Genomic DNA, 22,872 nt, shown 5'->3' on the forward strand with positions numbered 1-22,872 from the left:
CCCCCTCTTGCCTCTCTTGAAGAGGCATATAAACCTCTGTGTGAAAAATAAAATTAGCAGCTTGATCAGAAAAAAAAAGAATTAAACATGATGGAGAGATTAGGATTGGGTTTGCAAAGAAGATGCTTAGAGATAGCATCTTTGTGAATATGCAAAATACCCTTCTTTATCTCTTCTCACTAATTTTGATTTGAAGTCTATGTTATCTGACATTAGGATTGTAACTCTGGCCTAATTTGGACACAGATTTTATTCAAGCCTTTCACTTTCAGAATATGTGTTTTTGTGGGCAAAGTGTGTCTTTGGAAGACAGTAGATAAGTGGGTCTTGCTTTTTGATCCAACTACTCAATCAATCTATACCACTTTGGTTTTTTTTTTTTTTTTTTTTTTTTTTTTTTTTTTTTTTTTTTTGCCAGTCCTGGGGTTTGAACTCAGGGTCTAAGCACTGTCCCTGAGTTTCTTTTTGCTCAAGGCTAACCCTCTGCCAACTGAGCGACTGCACCAATTCCGGATCTTTCTGTGTGTTTGGTACTGAGGATTCAAACCCAGGGTTTCATGAATGCTAGAGTGCCAGGCAATCACTCTACCAGCAGACCATGCTTCCATCCCCTTTATATCATTTAATTGGAGAGTTAATCCATTAATATTGACAGGACTGAGAGTTGTTTGGTACTTCCTGCCATGTTATCTACCTTCTTAGGGCCTGTGCCTCCTCAATTCTTACTATGATTATCTGATTATCTGCTTAAGGATTGTTTCTCTGTCTATATAATGTTCTTGTTGGTTTTCTAAGTGTAGGACATTGATAAGTATATTTTGTAATGTTTTGGCTTGGTGGAGATATATTGTTTCAATTTTTCCTTGCTGTGGAAAGTTTTTATTTGGTCATTGGTTATGAATGAGAACTTAGCTGGGTACACTATTCTTGGTTGATAGTAGTTTGTCTTTAGTGTGTGGCATACTTCATACCAGGTTGTACTTGCTTTCATAGTTTCTGCTGAGCAATCTGTAGTTATTCTGATTGGTTTCCCTTTATAGGTGATAGATCTTTTCTTCCTGACAGCTTTAATGATCCATTCCTTGGTCTCTATTGATACTGTGCAGATTATAATATGGTGGTAGTATGTCCTGTTCTGCTCTGGTATATTTGGGGTTCTAAAGGCTTCTTATAACTGAATGAGCCTGTCTTTTTAGATGTTTGGTAAATTGCTAGAATTCTGTTACATATATTTCCTATTCCTTTAGCTTCCTTCTCTAGCCTGCCTCATTATCTATTAGCCTTAAATTAGCCTCTGGCTGTATCTTCTTTCTGTTTTAGGAAGCTATGTGGTTTCTTGGATTTTTTAAATTCTTTTTTATTGTAATTAATAGAAGGGTTACATTATATTCACCAGATAGAAGGTGCATTACTTCACCAACATTGCTACCCCCCCTTCTCATGTTTTTGTCCCCGTTTCCCTCCTGCCTTCTCCTCCCCTTGTCTTGTTTACCCCCATTCCCTATCCTATTTCAAATAAACATTATACATTATACCAGATAACAAGATACTGTAACAATATGAGATAACAAGATACTGTAACAATATGAGATAACCAAGGGACAAAGAGATGAGAAATAACATTTGTTTTGAATATTTGTTTGTTCTTTATAAAGTCTAGACTATCTTTGGAATGGAAGAGAATGAAGTGTATGAATGAAGAGATAGAGCCACACAAAATCAGAGTGTGTGGGAGAGCATAGAAAGGTGAGGGAGCGGGGGAGAGGAAAGGGGGTAAAAGAAAGGTGATGGAGAGAAAGAGAGGGAGGAGAGAAAGAGAGAGAGAGGTGGGAGGGAGAAAAGAGGGAGGGAGAGAGATCATTCCTAGGAAAGGCAGCATCTCCTGGACAGCAGCATATGGTCATGAACTGTAGTGTTCACAAGCAGCAGACACACAGTGGGAGTATAGCAGAGAGCATGGGAGATGATTCTGAGAACCAGGCAGGTCACAAAGTTTTTCTGCCCAAAGACCAAGTTTACAATCAGAGAAGTAGTGGGAGCTGATTCCTTCTTTGCATGTGGAGAGAAAGACTGTCCAGACAAAAAAAAAAGTGTTAGCTAAAAGAGCAACCAAGAGACACACAGAGCAGGTTATGAACAAAGGTCAGCTAGCAAGATCACCAGGAGAGGGGTGAATAGGGAAGTATCCTACAGAGAAAGGTGGCCGGCATTCACTGGGATGGTATGTGACTATGAGAGGAAGAACGGTTCAGGAAAGCCTAGAGTTAAACAACATGTTTCCATTAAACTAAAATTGCATTCGATAACATTTTTTAACCTATAGAAAAGGTACCAAAAGAAAAATTAGGAGTATCTCTATACCTTCTCCTGAATTCTTCCACTGTACACACACACACACACACACACACACACACACACACACACACACACACACACACACACACACACAATTGTCTATTGCAAGCCACATTCCTTATGTTCCTCAGAACCACAATAATTCCAGCATGGTATATTCGGTTTTATTTGTACAGCATCTTATTTTAGTGGTCATGTTGCTGGCTCAATGGAAAACAAAATGTCAGCCCATGGTATGACCTAGCTAAGAGCCAGCACACCACGAACAATGTGAAAAACAAAAAAGTCAATTAAACATGAAATGAATTATTCCACCAACAAGTTCAGCAGAAATTGCAAAATGAAACTCGATGGGTTTTGAGCTCAGTATGGTAGTGCTTGCTTACATTTCCAGCAAGTGGGGGCTGAAGAAAGAGGACAAAGTCTGAAACTAGTTTGGGCTACATGGTGATTTTGAGGCCAGTTTGGTAAGACGATGTCCTAAAAATAAAAACGAAAGAGTACCAGGAAGTAAGGGAAAGACTTGAAAGAGTTTCAAAAATGTGGCAAGAAAAAGACAGAATAGAGGGTTGGGGACTTCTCAGAAGAATAGACCATAGACAGGTAGGAGAAAGGATGAGTTCTCAGCAGGTGTGAATACAAGTCCATAGAAACCTTCAAGATAAAATGACTATGGCTTATACAGGACAGGCAGAAGGCTACCTTGCACTGGCGAGATCTTGGTCGCTGGAGTACAAGATGAAGTTAATTTAAGATAAGGTCAAGCAGTCAGCACTGGCTATCAGTGCGTTGGCAAAGCATGGACTGGGCAAGGGGCTAATCGGGTCTGCTTTGGGCACATTGGTCACCTATGTAGGGAATTCTGCATTTTGAACAGAAAGATAGCAACAATAAGGCAAATGAGTTGAAAAAAAATTCCCTTACACTTCCCTTTTAGCCAACATTTCTGAAATGTTTTCTTCTGTCTCCAAGTCACCTTGGCTGGGGTACCACTAACACAGCAAGCCAATCCTCAGACTTTGAAAAATGTCATGTGACGTTCCCAACTTTGATGTCACAGAAACATGTAACTTCTCCTCTCTTGACCTCTATGGCTTGGGGAGAGATTTTGCCCTCCTCAGAATGACATTTCTATGGGCAGACTCTCAGACAGCATATTCTCTGAACAGTGATAAAGGGACAGAGTAATCAAAAGTTCTGCTTCACAGGGGGAAACCTTCAGAGGGTACAGAGGCAGCTCAAAGAGAGATTGAAATGTGATGAGCCACAGCTACTTTTGATTAAATCAGATTTTTCAATTTGCCACTTAATGGGAACTGTGAATATCCTCGTGTCATGCATCCTACCAACTGTACCCAAGAGAAACTCAGGCCAAAAGGACCTGTAATTCCAGAAGCATGGAAATTTCTGCCCAAGAGTCTATCTAAGGGTGTGCTGACATGTGAATCTAAGGAATCATGGGTGTCCTTTACCTAAGATGGGTCAGGCAGAGAGAGAACAAACTGACTACTCAAGCATGCCATGAAGTTCAGTAATCTACCTAGCCTCACTTTTGGGTCATCCATTTTCAATCATAACCCAACACAGAGCAAGCTACTACATCAGGAAAGCCATGTCAAGTATCAGTCTGTGACTCTCAATTTTTTTAAAGGGCTATTTGCTTGGAGTTATTTACATGAAAAAGAGATTCATTTACTCAGAACTAGGTCAAGAAAAAACAACCTACTCTCTGGTTCAGCTCAATTAGGCACAGGAGAAATGAGCTGACCAGTCTCCATGGTCTGGTGTATCTGTGTGTTTTGGGGAGGGCTGGTGTAGCAACACAGTACAATTTTTGAGACATTCATTTTCTTTAAAAGATTGCAGGTAACTCTTCATATGAAGTCTCTGAACTACCTTCTTCATCCACAAAATGTAAATAAAATAGAGTTGATCAGAGGGTTTCTATGGAGAGCATAGAACTAAAAAAAAACAGTCTGGCATAGCAAATGCTTCAAAAGTTTAGTGTTAGTTGAGCTTAATTTTTGTCCCTTACATTGAAGACAAAAGGAGCCCAATTTGGGCTGTCTGTGAGGAGGGAAGGAAGGAAAAAAGGTTTCCAAAATGAAACCAAAGATGGAAAGGATCTGCTGGAAGTCAGAAGGGTTTCTCTTTCTACATGGGTTGACAAGACTGGCCTTCTTCCCTACAATGGGACAAGAGGATCCATGGCCCTCTACAGCCACACTGGTGCCCACCAAGGTGACTGACTCGATGCCACTGAGGAGGAAATGCTAATCTACTAAAAAACTGTAAGAACTAATACATTCAGCAAGGTTGTAGAATAAATGGTCGGCATAAAAAAATAAATTGTAGCCAGGCCCTGGTGGCTCACATCCATAATTTTAACTACTCAGTAGGCTAATATCTGAGGATCACAGTTGAAGGCCAGCCTAGGTAGAAAAGTCTATGTGGATCTTTTGTCTCGAATTAAATAATAAAAAAACTGAAAGCACCAGCCTTGAGCCAAAAAGCCAAATGAAAGCACAGGCCTTAAGCTCAAATTCAGTGCTAGCATGTATGTATGCATGCACGCACACGCATACACACAAACGTATTAATTAGTCATTTATGTGCTAGTACTAGAACTTGAACTCAAGGCCTTGTACACTCCTTTAGTCTTTCCTGCTCACAGTTGATACTCTATATCTTGAGTCATATTTCCAGTCTGGCATTTTTACTGGTTATTCAGAAGTAGAGTCTCATAGATTTTTCTTCTTGGGCTATTTTCAAACCAGAAACCTTTCCTGATTAGCAAGGCTTACAGGCATGAGCCACCAACCCCTGGTTAATAATGTTATTTCTATACTTGTAATAAACAATCTGAAAATTAAATAAACACGTTTATTTGTAACAGTATTTAAAATAATGCTTTAACAAAGTATAAAAGTTACATTACTCTGAAATTACCAGATATTTCTCTAAAAAATAAAGATCCAAGTAAACGGAAAAGTGTTTTACATACATGAGTTTGGTAACTTATTATTGCAAAGATAGCAGTGCTATCCAAAGCAATTCAGAGTTAATACAATCTGTCACAGTCCAAAGATGACCTCTTTGTAAAAACTGACATACCCATTCCTAAGTTCATCTAGTATTGCAGAGAATTCAGAATAGCCAAAATGGTCTTGAAGAATAAGAACAAAGTTAAAAGATACTTTGACTTGCTAACTTCAAAATTTACATTAGGAATGGCAACTGACATAAGAATAGGAAGAGAATTTAATGCAATACAAGTAAGTCCAGAAATAAGCCTGGGTGGCTATGTTGAACTGATTGTCAACAAAGGTATCATGACAGTTCAATGCAGAAAAGAGTCTGTTCATCAAACTGTACTGGAAAAGACAGGAGAGTCACACGCAAAAGGACAAAGTTGCACCCTTTCCTAACACCAGCTTCAAAAATGTATTTGAAACAGATTTTTTAAAAATTTAGAAAACTAAAGCTTTGAAACACTTAGGCAACATAGGGCTAAATCTTAGTGACCGCGGATTTGGCAATGAGTATTTATATGTGACCTCAAAATTATGAGTAACAACAAAGGAAATAGAATAACTGGACCTCATCAAAATTTAAACCTTTTACTCTTCAAAGGACACAATCTAGAAAATAAAAAGACAACTCACAGAATGGGAGGATGTGTTCGCAAATCAAATTATCTGATTAGATGATTTTAGAATATACAGAAACCCTTTCAGATCAATATATCAAGATAAAAAGGCAACCCAATTAAAAACAGTCCAAGGGTCTAAATAGTTCTCAAAAAATTCCCCCACAAAACCATATGAATGTGGTCAGTAAATACACAAAAAGCTACTTGAAATTATTAGTCATCAGGGAACCATAAACTAAAACCACAATAAGATACCTCTTCTCAAATCTCTGATTAAAAGATAAGAGGTAGAAAGATGTAGAAAAACTCTCATATACTGATAATGGGAATGGAACGTGGTCCTGCCATTTCAGAAAATGCAAGTTCCTCAAATGGTTAAACACCGAGATATGCAACATAAATATGGACATATTTTGGTGGATATACATCCACCAAAAATCTTCAATGTTCATATTAATCATAATAGTCAAAATATGGAAGCAACCCAGACTCCAAAACCAGTAAACAAAATGCAATGTATATAGGAAGATAGTCATTCTGACATTAAAAAGGAAAGTATACTGAGTCTTGGAAATATTAGGTGAAGAGAAAGAAGCCAGAAAGACACCCATATCTTGAATAGTTCATTTTATAAATCCATCTAGGAAAGGCTGGTCTATAGAGACAGAAAGGAGGTTGTAGGAATGAGGTTGGAGGGTAAGAATAGACAAGAGCTACAGGGTTATATTCTGAGGTGATGAAAATGTTCTACAATTGAGTGTGGTGATGGTGATACATACTTTTAAGAAACCAGAACCATCACTTTAAATAATAAAGTCATATAGTGTTTGTATGACATCTCAGTAAAATTGCTAGAAAATGAAGCAGCTGCCCAAGTGATTAGGATCAGTAAGTAAACTGACATGAACCATGGGGCTTCCTCCAGGGCCCAGTATCCCAGGCTAACTCTCTTCAAGCATAAAGAGTTATGTTCTCAGGACGATGGCTGGGAAATGAGTCAGGTCTAGATCTTGTGAAGTGCTAAGGCATGTGGGAAAAATACTTTCACCAAGAGTTTTCTGTGACAGCTCAAATTCATCTGCTTCTCAGAATACCATGGTTAACCTGAAACTGCTAGGCCAAGACAGGGATTCCTTAGCCCTCGTGATGGGAGATGGCCCAGCACAACACTTCTGCTGTGTTGCATTTTCTTGATCTCCCAATGTGTTGTGAACTTGACCTGTTACACATGTAATAAACTACAGTCTTACAAACATGCAAAGCCACTCAGGAAGTATTGTGAATTTAACTTGTCCTCGAGTAAAACCAGCTTCTTCATAGTCAACCATTTCAGTTTCTACAATTCTTCTAACTGCTTTTTTTGTGTTTTCATTTTTAACTTAGACACGCCAAGACACAATGGAGGGATTCAGATTCTTTGCTTTACTTTTAGCAAACATTGCCCTGGCCCTAATAACCTTGACTTCATCTGTTCAGAGCTAGCATATACTTGGATTTCTCATCAACCAAGTTAACAGTCACCAGCCATTTAAAATGTGATCTTGATCTCCATCCTTTGTCATCAGGGTTTAACTTAGACTTCTGTTACTTGTGCTAATGCAAACCATATTCCTCCAGAGACACAGTATGTCTGAAACAATTCCTCTTAACGTGGCCAGCCATGATACAGAACTATATGCCACAGGTCTGGAAAGAAAAGATAAGGCTCTCCCTTGCACAAGCTGAAAGTGTATTGCTACTAAGCTATTTACTAGGAAAAGAGGCTACTTAAAATGGGAAAAGCATATTACCATTATGGTTACATTGTCTGAAAGAGGGAATGCTGAAAACAGAATCCTTCCCTCTGTTCAAAGGTCTGACTTTGGCTCTCAACTATCCAGGGGTGCCTCTGTAGTACTAAGATGCTGATTCTGTGCCTTTAGAGAATGATGATAATGCCATGAGCACTGTAAACTTATAGACAGTAGACAGAAAAGTCTCCTAGATTGCACAGGACTGGGAAGTGACCTAAGCCAGGTCTCATTTTTATGAGCCCTGCCTCATTAACCTACATTCCCTCCCTCCCTCCATTTGCAAGAGTCTTTACTGTTAATATCAGGACATCACCCTCTAAGCCTACAAGCCTCTTCTTGGAGAGTCCCTTTCTCAGCAATGAGTAGTAAGAGAGTAACACCTGTGTTACCATAGAGGGCCTTGCTCAAAGGCAAAGTGCATGGAACTCATTTTTCATTGAACCTTCCATGTTCAGGTCACGATACTAACAAGAAAAATTCTTAAGATTCACCCCCACAGCTCTTTTTGTTGAAGTGACAAGATAGATTTCTAACATTAGATAATGTCATTTTCAAATATTTTATTCAGAATCTACATTTACAGGACAAAAATGACATTTCCCATATAAGTAAAAATAACCACTAACCCCTTAGTATTCGTTCCTTTATTTACTTGACTAAGATGAAAAGGGAGAAAAGAAAAAAACTGATAAAAAAAAGTGTCAAGATATTTGGTATGTTGGCAGGTGAAAAAAACTTCTAGTTATATCTTCTTTAGCAAACTCTTCTATATGAGCCAAGAGGAAACAAAATCCACATTCTAGTAGGGAATGTGTTAGGATAAGCAGAAACCATTTCTGCATTCAGTGCATCCATAATGTCAGCTTCAAAACTCACAAGCTAAGTCACTGAGAATTTCCAGGCATGAGTAAAAAGACTGGACCCCAGCAGTTAATCCTGGTTCCACAGCGCCAACTCGTAAAAAAAGGATTCTAGGCCTCATGTGACCTTCAGAACTGTTCTCTCTCCTCTCCTCCCCATCACCCCTCCTCTGCAAATACTGTGCTTTGCACTTACTGGGCAGGCACTCTACCACTGAGCCACACCTCCAGCTCTTTCTACCTTTGTTATTTCTAAGACATGGTCTCACATTTCACCCAGGCTAGCCAGGATCATGATCTTCCAGTCTGTACATACTTCCCACCATAGCTGGAATGAGAGCCACGTTACCCCATATCCACCATTTTCTGTTAAGATGAGGGATGCAACCCTTTTTGTTTTGCCCAAGCTGGCCTGGAACTGCAATTCTCCCAACCTTCATCTCACAATTAGCTAGGATTATTAGCCCTAACCATGGTACTCTGTGTTGTTTCAGTGCAATACTTACATCCTGGACTCTCACATGACTAGAAATACAAATATTCAAGGCCCTACAAAAGAAGACTAATTATCAAATTGTACCTTGCATGTTCAATGTAATAGCTATAACAAAGAAGCAGAGACTGGCCCCTAAGTCTGCACCATGACTACCTGACACAATGTAGAGCTAGTTTTGACACTACAGTTAGCAGCAAATGCTTGAACTGACTTCACTCACAGCTCTCTACAGACCTGTTTATCTTCTGAAGAAATCTACAATGAAAAATTGGAAGCCCAGCAGGCTATGTGAGAAGACCATCAGGTGTACCCCCAGAATAACAACTCCAGACCCCTAGTATTCTAAAGGCCACAAAGTTAGGTTATAGATGTCCAGTCCCTCAGATAAAAATACCTGGGATAATTCCAGGCTCATTTCTTGGCTCAGAAAGAGCAAGGGATTGTCACTGACAATGAAAAATCTATAGAAGCTTTCTCAGCCAGGTCTGAGAAAGTGAGTTGTTAAGAGGGGGGCAGAACTGCCAAAACAGAAGGCAAAGGCAAGATAGAAATGAGTTGTATAAGGAGAGATTGGGCAGAGACATGGAGAACTGTAGGAGAATTAGATCTCTGGGGTAGCTGGGGGAGGATGTGGAGAGAATACACACCGATCAGATACAGTGCCAAGGCCTTTAGCCTGTGATGCTAACCTCTAACTATGGACAAAAGGCACTGTGGAAGGATCGGGGAGCTGCAACTTTGAACCACTAACACAGCCACACTGATGTCTCCTGGCTCAGACCAGGCTGGCTCCAGGTCCTTTCTACTGTTAAAAACTAGCACTGTTGACTCTCTGACATGATTTTGACTAGGCTGAACCAAGAAAGCCTTCCCTCCATGCCAGTGAAGAGCCCCTAGGTGTTGAGTTGTCTCATCAGTTATCCCGTAGGCTACTGGTGTTGCTCAGGTTGACGTAACAAAATACCATAGACTTTGGGGTGGCCTCTACAACAGAAATGGATTGTCTCAGAGTTCTGGAGGCTGGAAATCCCAGATGAAGGTATTATAAGGTTTAGCTTCTCTTGCAGCCTTTCCCCTTTGCTTGCAGATAGCCACTTTCTTTTTTTTTTAAAGTTTTCTATCAAGCTTTTAATGAAAAGATCATAAAACAACAGTTTCTCATCACTGTACATTAAGACTGCACATTTCTGAATGGAGATCAGTCGTCGGTCAATCACTTTTCTATGACACTGGAGAGCTGCATACTTGCAGCTCCAACCTGAATTTATCCTAACTCTTGAGGGATGTGAATGCAACGTGATGAGTGACAATGGTGGTGGCCAGTACAGGAGTGCGATCCCGGCGTCCCTCCCCTCTTTGGGAAGGGTTAAGTAGGACATGATCCCTCTACCAATTCCCATTAAACAGCTCAGATAGCTACTTTCTTAGGCATTTACTCAGTCATTTTTCATACCTTATCCCTGGTATTTTCTTATAAGAAGCACAAGAATCAGTTTATAGAGTCTAGCATAGGAACATACTTTAACTTAAATACTTCATTAAAGATTTTCTCTAGAGCTATGGTTGCAGCATATGATGTTCCAGGAGCTAAACATGAGAATTTTGGAGTGGACAACAACATTCCACAACAAAGAACAAACTGGCAAATAAGAGAATAATATCCTTACAAAAGTTGATCAATATTAGATACAGATATCAAGTGGAAGGACACATTCTACTCTCAATATGTAAATGACAGAAATGTTCCTGAAGCAGATGCTAAGAGTGAGGAGAAGAAAACTCAAGAAGAAAGAGTATAACAGCTTTATCTTGACATCCAAAGGAATGACCCAGGAACACCAGAGAAGTTAGTTGAGGAAATGCCTATTGTCATTTTGTGAAGTCTCCTTTGTAAAAAAGCCACTCATTATCACTTAATTTTGTCTGAATATTAAGAAAATGGATTTACCCTGCTCTTGGGCTGCCATTCCTGTGGACAATACCCCAAATTAACCCCTCATTGGCCTTGTCAATGAGGCCTGACTCACCCTGAGCCTGGAGCAGCAACTAAAACCTTTTATCACCTCTTCATCTGGGTTCCTGGGACTCTTTAATCTCCTAGGTCCCCTCCACTTTTCACAGAAATGTGTGGAGAATGTGGAAATTTATTCTGGGAAAGCTCAGAAGGTCAGATCTGGCCCAACATCCCTCACGCCATTCATGGATGGTCCCTGAATAAAGCAGACACAAGTGAACACACGGCCACATGGAACCCACTGCTCATGCTCTGACTCAAGCACTTGTGAAAAACCATAGATCTGAAGCCAAGACTCAGCACCACATGGATATTACCTGTCTTCAGTGTCTCCAGACCATTTTCTGTAAATACCTAAGATGTGCATTGATTCATTCCCCCAAAATAAAGTAAGTGCATACAACATCTTTGTACCTGGGGGGGGTTATGCAAATATCTACACATATGGAAATGAAACAGAGCAGCAGAAGAGTTAGAGTAAAATCTACTTGGAAGTTGTAATACAGCAGAAAAGAGGAAAATAAGATCAGAGACTAAAAAAATTATGCTGAAGAGTAGATGCAGATTACAAAGTGAAGATGCCTATCTTGGGTGACATGTAATGCCACTGAGAAATAAGGAAGGCCACTAAGACTTGCCTACTAGAAATCCACCCAAATCATCTAATGGAATTTTTTAAGTATCATAATGAAGAGCCAGTATTCCTAAGCACAGAATATACCTGAAAGTAGACATAGCTATCTCAAAACTATAGCGGTAAAGCAGAGGGAACTGGTTGGTTACACATTCTTGGCCACATGTATCCTGGGCCTCCATTAGACCCTTACCCTAAAAAGGGTCCATAGAGACCCAGGGTCTCTTGCATCATTTCAGCTACAGGTGATGTCAAATTATAGCACAGAGCCAAAATTGCATAGACAACTCATAAGATCACAAAACCACACTTCAAATCTCAGTGTTGGCTTCCAATCTGGCTCTTAGAATTCCTGGCAATTTTTTCAAATGCAGGATATTCTGCATAATTGAGACAAGATATCCTCATGTCTAGGATATTGGTCAGCAGAATTAACATGTAGTTATTTAATGGGAAACCATTTCTCTTTTCCCAGGCAAATGTCAGCACCAGAAGGACACAATATGACACTTCATACAGTTTCCTCTAAAGGAAGTAACCATACCCACTTGCCAACAACAGCTTCCTTGATGGTTCTCCTGCCTCCATATAAATAATTGTCATCATGCTCACCACAAAGCTAGGAGGACTAGCAGCTAGAAGATGATTAACTATTTACAAACAAGTGACTTTCATATTTGGAGATGTGTGTCCTCTGAAAACTTGCAGATAAGAAGCTCTTTTTTGAAAGATTTTATTAATACTGGTGTTTACATCATATTTCAAATGTCATGTATAACAAACAAGTATTCAAGAAGGGAATATCTTTATGCAATCACGGGCACATAGATTTTTAGAACGTAATTAAAATTATGCTGAGGGTTTGTATGTCATAGATATCAATCCAAATAACATTATGTCTATAGAATATATGTCCAATCATAGATTTTTATAGGTAAGTAGCTTTTTAAGTATAAATTTTTATTTCTTTTTAATATTACAAAATCAAGACATGGTCATGTTAAAACGTTCAAACTAAACAGAAGGGCAAAAATATGAAATGTAAGCACTACTAATTCCCTCCAGAAATGTTCTACACATTCAGCTACTTTTGTACACACACACACACACACACACACATTTTGAGTTTTCTTCAGCACCTTTCTTTCTGTGTCTTTGTCACTAGTGGATGGATATTTGGGACCTTTCTCACAAGGGCCTGATTTTGGGGAGTTTCAGCTTACAAATGTGTACACCCCAAGGGAGAGCTTCCCTACTGGGAAGTCAATGATATGTCTTGATAAAAGCATGCCCTAATCACTTCCATGTGGAGAAAGCTGATTCATACAATTCAGTGACAGTTTCTGTGCTTAAAACTTGTTGTCCTTGGATATTTCATATACACATGGAACATCAATATGGATAGACTCCAAATGGGATCTTCTTCTCTTACTGTATCCTGAGATACTTGTTCAAGGACTATATAACAATACTTGTGTTGCATGTTGTATCTCACCACTATACTCTCCCCACCTCTGACCCTCATCTAGCCCGTGTCAGTTACGTCCTACTCCTCTCCCCTTCACATAGCAGCTGTGCTTATTTTCCTTGAGAAATATCCTCTTGAACATGGGCAACCTAACCTACAATTCAGCCCAGGCTACACAGCTCTGAGACACACATTCACTCTAATAGAACTTTCCTTGTTGCCTATCTTTCTGGCTGTACCTAGCCTATGAAGAGAAATCCTCTCTTCTTAAAGACATTGGGTGAACTTTCTGGTAAGGCAAAGGGTTATTTTTCACCATGAATCATTACCTTCTTTGCTCATCTTGCACATATTTGCAGATTTGCAGGATTCAATGTGGTACTCTCATCTAAGACAGAAATATCCCCAATGCGTGAGCAGTTGGTACCCATTGATATTCTAATGCAGAATTTGCTTTACATTTTTAAAAGACTTTCTGCTGCAACATGATTTTGATGAAGGGAAGAGATTGGAAATGTTTATGTAAAGGAAGACTAGTTTTCATTTACAATGGATCTTCACATGCTGAGAAGAAAATAGCACAATTTGACAAAAACCAGGGTCTTCTATTCTCCAATATAAGCCATGCCACTGTGAGCTTCAAGATTATCATTCTTAGAAGATGGTTAGCAAGCTCTGAGCACACAATCATAATGTGAAATGCTTAGCATGTATTATTTCACTTCTCACAAACCCATCCCCCAGTCAGGTGCCTCATTAATGGCTATTGTATAGATAGTTCCATGAGCATTATGTCCTATGTCCAAGTTCCCAGTAGAATAGCATCAGCACTGAACCACACAGAATATCACACTTCGACTACATTCCCAGAGTTCCAGCACTAAGCACTCTGAGCATTGCTATCTGAGGGCTACTTTAGGACCACCTGAAGCACATGACTGCTTCATAAATCCTGGAGGCTCACCAGCATTTTTTTTTTGTTTTGATAGGGAGGCAACGATCTACAGGAATGGCTGACTCAGTCAAGGAATAAGGAACCATAATCTACATGTGTGCTGTGTGTTTTCTGTGTTTGTTCATGTGTGTCTATGCATGTGACTGTACCAGAGCTAGACCTCAGAACCTTATGTTCTTACTCAGATTTTTTTTTGAACATTTTGTTAATGCAGTCTTTTTTATTGTAATTAATAGAATGGTTAGAATTATATTTGCCAGATAGAAGGTACATTACTTTTACATACATTGATACCCCTTCTCATATTTTTGTCCCCATTTTCTTACTCAGCTTTCATGCTCATGAATGATCCTCTACCATTTGAGCCATAACTAATCAATTAGAGATAAAAATCTCACAGGCTTTTCTGCCCAGTCTAACTTCAAACTGTGACCCTTTAGGTCACAGCCTCCTCAATAAATAGGATTGTAGGCATGGCCACTGGCTCCTGGCTTACAGTGTATTTATCTCTTTCCCCATTAGGGGCACACCTGACCGCTGTTGCAATCTATAATATTCATTGCTGCAATTTTCAGGTACTAAAAGGTAGCTCTATCTATCTCCACCATTCAAATATAAACCAGAAGGCAAGTTCTTGATAGTAAATTTACTTAGAAATAAACTTCAATAGTCTCCCCATCACTAAAAAAAAATAAGACGTTACAAACTTGGCTCTCTACTATTAGGGTGATGTTTCAAAAATGTCATGACACCAGAACGAAATAAAACACTGTTAGCAAGTGTTTCTGTTCTGCTACACTTTCCTGCCCCAGGCCCCTCTTTTTAGAATTTTGCTAGCTTAGACTTGGCTCCCACCCAACTGCAAGTTCATCTTGATTTCTATTCCTCTAAAAGGGATAGATTAAAAATATAAACCCCAAAACTTAAAAACAGTATTACCACATTAGGCATACATCTAAAATTACTATCTTCAGAAACAAACAAAAGCAGTACCTAAAGAGAGATAAGTTGAAACAAACCACAAACAGACAAAACCACCACCGACTTGTAATAAGTCTTAGTAAGAGGATCTAGTTCAACCCATCGTCTCTGGCAGATCTTTGCCTTGCACGTCCTCTCTTAGGTCCCAAAGTTCAAAGGAGAAAGATGCCCTTCCCCTACAAGGGGAAAGAGCCCGATGAAAAAGAAACTTCCACCACAGTGTGATTAATACTATAACAGAGGGAAAGTCAAAACCCTGGGGGAGAGGTATAATTTAGGGGAAAAGGATCACAGGAGTGGGGGCAGAAAGAAAGACAAGAAATGTGTCTGAAACTGAATTATTTTTTAAATATTTTTTATTGTAATTAATAAAAGGGTTACATGATATTTGCCAGATAGAAGGTGCATTAATTCACATACATTGATACCCTTTCACATGTCTTGGTCCCCATTTCCCTCCCCCCCAACCCCCCATCTTGGTTTTCCCCCTTTCCCTATCCAATTTCAAATAACCAAATCTGATATATTGAATTTATTTGTATTTGGATATTTGAAATTTGATAGGGAAGGGGGGAAAACCAAGACGGGTGGGGGGTGTGGGGGGGGAGGGAAATGGGTACCAAGACATGTGAAAGGGTATCAATGTATGTGAATTAATGCATCTTCTATCTGGCAAATATCATGTAACCCTTTTACTAATTACAATAAAAAAATATGAAAAAAAGAAAAAAACCAAATAACCAAATACAAATATATCCAATATTTCAGATAACAAAGTGAGATACTGTAACAATATGATATAACCAAGGGACAGCAAAAGAGATGAGAGACAACATAGTACATTAAGGACAACAATCATTCATTATATGGCTTTTGTTTCAATATCCTGGAGGTCCTTTCAATTAGCTTCATACTATATGGTCTTATGTATCAAGGTTTTGCTCTATTGCAAATCTCTGCTAGGAGAGCCCAAGGTTTCTACTGATTATGACAAATGAGGGAAACCATTGAGCCTAAGTTCCTTGGAGTCTGGCTTACTTCACTTAATATGATTTTTCCTAAGACTTTCCATTTCCTAACAAATGGGTCGATGTCGTTTTTTCTGACAGCAGCATAGAATTCCATTGTGTACAAATACCACATCTTGTTGATCCACTCATCAACTGAGGGACATCTAGGTTGGTTCCATATCTTTGCTCTGGTGAATAATGCTGCAATGAACATGGTTGTGCTAGTGGATTTAGTACACCCTAGTTTCTGGGTGGTTGGGTAAATGCCAAGTAGTGGAATTGCTGGGTCATAGGGGAGTTCTATGTTTAGCCTTTTGAGGCACTGCCATACTGCTTTCCATAGTGGTTGAATGAGTTTGCACTCCCACCAACAGTGTAGTAGTGATCCCTCCTGGCCAAATCCCCTCCAGCATCTGTTGTTATTAGTTTTTTTGATCCTGGCCATTCTAACTGGAGTGAGGTGGAGTGAGCGTTGTGAAACTGAATTATTAGGAAAGGACAGGTCCAGCCACGGTAAATGAAATGGAGAGCACATGAGATGGAGGCCAAAAACAAATGGTAGGCTATCCTGAGGGTCTTGAGTCAGAGGACATATCTTGACTAGGAAGAAGAGAGTGAAATATCCCAGTACTTTAATCTTATGTAAAGTAGATTCACTTCATCCTTTATATAGTGCTGAAGGGATAGGGTGGAGAATCTGTGCTTAAAATGATCATGCCCTGAAGGTTTGGACAGGGCCACACAGGAGGGGACATATGTGTGGTTCTTCAGTCCTAGAAGCTGGTTTGCTATGGGGAGACAGCAAGTATCAAGTGCCTCTGTGTGCCAGGAACTATGCTGGATGCTGTACCTATAACTTCTTTAATGCTCAGAGTGGCACTGTATACCTTTCAGAGGCTCTGAAAGTTAAATGGTTTCCCCAACCCTCTAAGCTGGTACTAACAGAATGGTACTGCTATGCAGTATCTTACTGACAGAAACCTTTTGGGATATAGGCAAAAATAGAGGTTACATGGCATCCATGTATCCAACCAAGCATTCATCTGTCCATTTATTTTAGGCTAAATACAAGCCTAAGTATAGTACTAAGGGGAAGGAAAGGCCCTATGACACCTGTCTTCCCCCAATACCACTTCTGAAAATGCAAACAGAGATACACATTTATGTATACCAGGTCTGTGAGCATGTGAACATACATAAGACAGCTGATGGAATTATCAACAGAACTAGAACACATCCACTCAGTTGGAGTGCTTTATCAAAGATAGGTACTGAGTGATGTCAATTAGAACCTCCAAATGAGTTAAGATTGATCATTCAGAATGACAATGAATATTTCAGTATGATAATGGTGGCATTCATCAATACCACTACCTTGTGCATGTGCTGTCACACATCTTAGAGTGCTGCACTCACACTGATGAAGAGGTCCTGAAAACTCAAATGACACTTTGGCAAAACATAAAAAAACCTTAAGAGATATTTATGCTCATCAATAAGCCATACAATGAAGCTATTGCCCAAGTACTGCACTCTGCCCTAAATTCCTTCATTTTTCTTTTCTTTTTTTTAATTGTAATACTGGGGTTTGAACTCAAGACTTCATTAAATAGTCTCTCTACTACTGAGCCATGCCTCCACCAATACAGCTTTTTAGTTGTGTTTCAAATAGAGCTTTGTATTTGTGCCCTAAGCCAGCCCAGATTGTGATTTTCTATTTATATACTTCCTGTCTCACTGGGGTGAGAAGTGAATATCACTATACCCAGGTTTTACTGGTTGACATGAATTCTCAAATACTTTTTGTCCTGGCTGACCCACTATGATCTTCCTGATCTGCTAGGATTACAGGTATGAGCCACTGTGACCAGCCTGAGTTCTCTGACCTTGACTCCCAATTCTAGCTCATGGCTATATCCCTTTACATTCAGTTAGGACTGGGAGACAAACGGGAATACATGACTTAAGCCCACAGATGCTTCCGCTCAGAATCCCAAGGAGAAAACAAAGCATTGAGAGTTGAAATTTGTTTTTGACATCGTGGGGTCAGAACAGTTATACTCTCCTTTCCTCTCACACACACATGAAAAAAGAAAAAAAAAAGAAACCAAAATATTTCAAACAGCTTTTTAAAAGCTTTGTGAGCCTTCTTGCACATCAAATGGCTCTTAGAAAACAACATTTTAATGATTTCTGTGTAAACAAATCAGAAACATATGGATTAAATTTCCCTTAAAATATACACATGTAATTAAGGGGAAAAGTGCTTGGCATAACCACTTTTGCTTTTTATCAAACCGAACATTTGAAAAATAGGTTGAGACATGTGACAACTTCAAACTCAGCAATCCTGTCATCCTAGAGCAGCCTGTAAACAGGGTTCCAATTGCACCTCAGCACACCTTGCTCTGTTCCTGGACCTTCTAAAGGAATTTACTGGACTGTGACAGACAGATTGGTTCCTCAGCCTACACAACAATGGCTATGGATCCTCCTTTTTCTAAAGATGTTTTCATTTCTGGGGTCTGGGCCCCAAGCACAACACAGGCTTACAACCCATTGTTGGTCTGACTGGGGATCCCACTCAGATAAAGGAATCGTCTGATTTATGCCTTGCAATTCACACCTCTCCCTCACCTGGGCTGGAGCAGTCCATTCCTCACCATATCCTTTGTTGCTAAGCAACAGGAAGACTGGATCACTTTCTGTGTCATTTATCTATGCAAGAGTAGGGTGAAAAGATGGTTTGCATTGAAAGCTTCATTCATTTGTTCATCTAAGTATTTACTGCATACCTACCATGTCACAGGCAACATGTTAGGGATCCATCACTAGAGGTCAACACCCTCATTGGAGGTTGCTATCTAGGGCCCCAAGTCCTAAGGTTCCCATCGGTCTGCAGTCCTAAGGCAGACACATTCCTTTCTCTTGTCTTTTCCCCAGATGAGACCCTGGTTTCTTTTTCTTTTACTTCAGTATGAGTAGGTCCCAGGGTTCAATGGCAGATTTTTTTTCCCTAAAAAGCCCACAACTGATCTGTCTCCTTCCTCCTGACTTCCATCTCTGTCCATCTCTGGACAGCTTCTTCTCACCACCTGGCCAGCAGTCCCAAGCGCCATGGCTGCCTCTGTGGCTCCTGGCAGAGGAATGGCTGTCCCTGCAGCTGTTAGGACCCAGCCCATCTTGCAGGCTCCACAGCCCCTTCAGAGAAGACATTCTAACATGTGTCTTCTAATATCTCTCTTTTGATCAGGTGTCAACAACATGAATTCTGAGGGTTGTATGTACTCAAACCTCATGGTATATGTATGTATTCAGTTTTCAATCCCAATGTACAGTTAGCAACCCCAATGTACAGTTGTGAAAATAAGGTACTGATGTTTTATGCAGCCACAGATGTGCTGGTGGGGCAAACCATGCTGCCAGGAGTACCTCAGCATCTGCTTCTGAGGATGTGTCTGGTCCCCAGCCTCCTTCCCCACTTTCCAAGCATTATTCTTTCTTTCTTGGAGAGTATATAAGCTGCTCGATATACTTTCACAAAACTTTAGTTTGCATTTCAATCAGTGTGGGAGTGTTTCGCTGCTTGCTAGCACCATGGGAACACTACAGTGCTGGTTGGCTTCTCCTGTCCTAGAGGAACAGACATCTGTGGAAAACCCATTATGTAAATAGTGGGGGCTTGGGACAAAGGAGGGACAGTAGGCTGACTCAGCAGCTCCCAGTCCTCAGAAAACTCCATGTGGAGAAGGATGGAATGAAAGCAATGCACTCTTAAGACAAGGCAGAGCTGTAACAAAGGCAGAGACAAAAGCTACTTACAGAACTGAAGACTGGAGGAAGAAAGAAGGCTGGATTTTCTGCTTTATATAAGTAGGCTTTTGGATAAGTACATAGAGGGAAGGAGAGTGTAACAGTGGACATGGCACAAAGAAGGAAGTACGCTCCCTGAGCACAAGTGATGAGGGCCATAGGAGAGGGGGCAAAGGTGCAAAATGGGAATAAAAGACTTGATTTAAGAGTAGCATGTTTTCCAACTTTGTTATAAAGGCTACTTTCCTGTGTATGCACACATATTAAAAATACACATCCATAGATATACATACAGATATATACAAGCATCTAATGCATAATATGTACATAGTTACAGATGCAGCTATAGGTACATATAGACATACATTTTATACTTAGGCCTACAAAGGATTTTAAAAGAATTTGGTTTTATTTCTGAATCATCTGTCAGTGGCAGTCACAGAAAGCTTTTAGACAAAGTTTTCCTCATGGAGGACAGAGAATCACTTATGGCTCCAAAAATATCAACCCCAAGTCTCTACAGTCTCCCTGAGCAGAAGACCCAAAGGCTTGGAAGGCCAGAGCAAACAAACCCTCCAAAAGCATCTGCTGAGGAGGTTTTGTGAGGAACCTAAGAAACCTCAACACATTTCTAGAGACACTCAGGAATATGGCTGAATCCTCATGGTGATATCACAGCCTGCCTATCTGTCACCAGCATTGAAACACAGTCTCTTCTATGGCTTGAAACAACGGTAACCACAAAGGAAAGGAAAGCACTGACCAGGCTGTCAAAAGTCAGGAAGCAGAAGGGCAGAAAGCCAGGCTGGCTTACCAGCTGGAGTCATCTAGGACTAGAAATTATACCCCAGAGCACAGCACACTGAAGCTCCTAACATCAGAGCACTCTGCTATATATCCATGGGGGTCTAAGCTGCCAGGGAGAACAACCCTTGCACTGGGTTCCTTTGTTCAGGAAAGAGTTCTGCCCTAAAAACAGCATTGCCAGTGACCAAGATTTGAGCATATGTTTGGAGTATATGTCATCAACAACTAGATCTGAGCTGGAGGGCATTTTAAACATGAAATGTAGTTTTGCAGCTTGAAAAGAAAAAAAAGACTATTTGGGGCTGGTTTGAATTAGATAGAGTGGAGACAGGAATTTTCCTAAAGTCCCCTTCCCCTTCCCCTCGGGCAGCTACTTACTGCCTGGCTGAGACAAGAAATAGTGCTTGTCTGACCCTGATCCATGTGCTGCAGCCTGAACAGACAATGGCTGAGTCTGGGTAGGCGATGACAAGCAAATCTCAGGAGGGCAGCTAAGGATGACTTTAAATATTATTACCTCCCATGGCTAAAGTGATCGGACTGGCTATTAGGATTCTGCCTAATGGTAGCTTAGATCCCTTATGCATTGCTACTATTGAAAGGTGTAATTATGTCTTTAAAGCTCAAGATGCAATTAAATCTTTATAATAGTGCTAATGGCTCAAGCAACCTTGGAATAGCTGTCATATTTTAAAGGATCATTCTGAATTGTTTTATGCCTGAAATTGCTCTGTAAACTGCAGTTAATTTTTCATCTCCTGATGAAAATATATTCAATGCTGGAAAGATAGCTTTTGAAATGTTCTCAAGGGATCTTTGTTTCCTTAAAAATGTTGTTTCCTTTTATTTAACCTATTGTCTTTTTTTTATTGTCAGGGTAATGTATAGAGGGGTACAGTTACATTCATCAGGTAGTAGGTGCATTACTTCTCACCCATTGATACTCCTCATATTTTTGTCCCCATTTCCCTCCCCCCCATCCTCTCCCAACCATCTTGTATACTTTCTTTTCCCAAGTGTTTTATCACAGTAGTTTTCTGGAAAACTCTGTTGATTTTCAAGTTTGGAAAGATAGCTTTCTTCCAGCAGTTTCATTCAAGTGTTCACCAGTCAGCAAGATCATCCTGGAACAATAAACCCCACGGACAATGCTAAGTACAACCTTCTGAAGCTTAGTTCTATTTGTTCCCTAAGCAAGAATCCAAAGTAAAGTTCAGGTCACAGGACATGGCTCAGCCCAATGTCCTCTGGAGATAGTTCTGACTGACACCATTCCTTTAAAGAGGAGAAACAGAAATGATCTTTGTGTGGAGCTGACCAAATGACCAAGTGGGAGGTCCATCCCTCAGCATTTCTACTATCCCTTGGGTTTCCACAACTGTAGCTGTAATATGACATGTGGTATTCTAATTATCCCATTACCTGTCTGTTCCATACCAAGCTGTGAGCTCCCTTAAAGAAGGGCTATGTTTGGTTTACCATGAGATGGCAAAACTGTTAGAAAACAATAATAAACAGAGGTTGATTTTGAAAGGTAGGTGACAGGCAAACTAGCAGGTCTTTCATCACTGAATGAACACCATAAATAATGACCTAGAACAATCCAAGGAACATTCATGATACTTTCCAATAGTAACCATAGTAATATATAGTAACAAAGACCAGCTCGAGGTTTACTGAGTAAACTTTTCATGTGCAACTGCTATGGCAAAAGCTGCTCACATATCATTCCATATCCTTTTCTTAGGAGGAAGGTGTCCTTATCCCTATTTTATACAGAGGAGGAATAAGGTCCACGAAAACAAGGTTGAGGCAGTCTTATTATAAATATATGACGATGTTCTGACTCACTCCTATCAAATGATGGTTCCTTGTTTAGGAGACTTCCAGGTCTTACACCTTACAAATGTGTAGAGCAAAATCATCAATTGTGGGAGTGGACAAAGATGGAAATAACTGAAGCCTATGATACACACCATCCTACTTAGTCTTCACAGCCATCCCAGGCAGACCTGAAAATTATTCCCATCTTAG

At 39.9% G+C, this 22,872-nt stretch overlaps 1 protein-coding gene across 2 annotated transcripts in view; it reads right to left on the minus strand.

The window, feature by feature from the left end:
* The window catches only part of Cacna2d3 (calcium voltage-gated channel auxiliary subunit alpha2delta 3), an 846,818-nt gene that overhangs the window by 477,314 nt on the left and 346,632 nt on the right, over positions 1 to 22,872 (minus strand). The gene's annotated exons all lie outside the window — the stretch shown is intronic.

This window comes from Megascapheus bottae, chromosome 2 (genome assembly GCF_031878675.1).
Source record: "Megascapheus bottae isolate mThoBot1 chromosome 2, mThoBot2.hap1, whole genome shotgun sequence".
In the NCBI taxonomy this organism is placed as follows: Eukaryota; Metazoa; Chordata; class Mammalia; order Rodentia; family Geomyidae; genus Megascapheus; species Megascapheus bottae.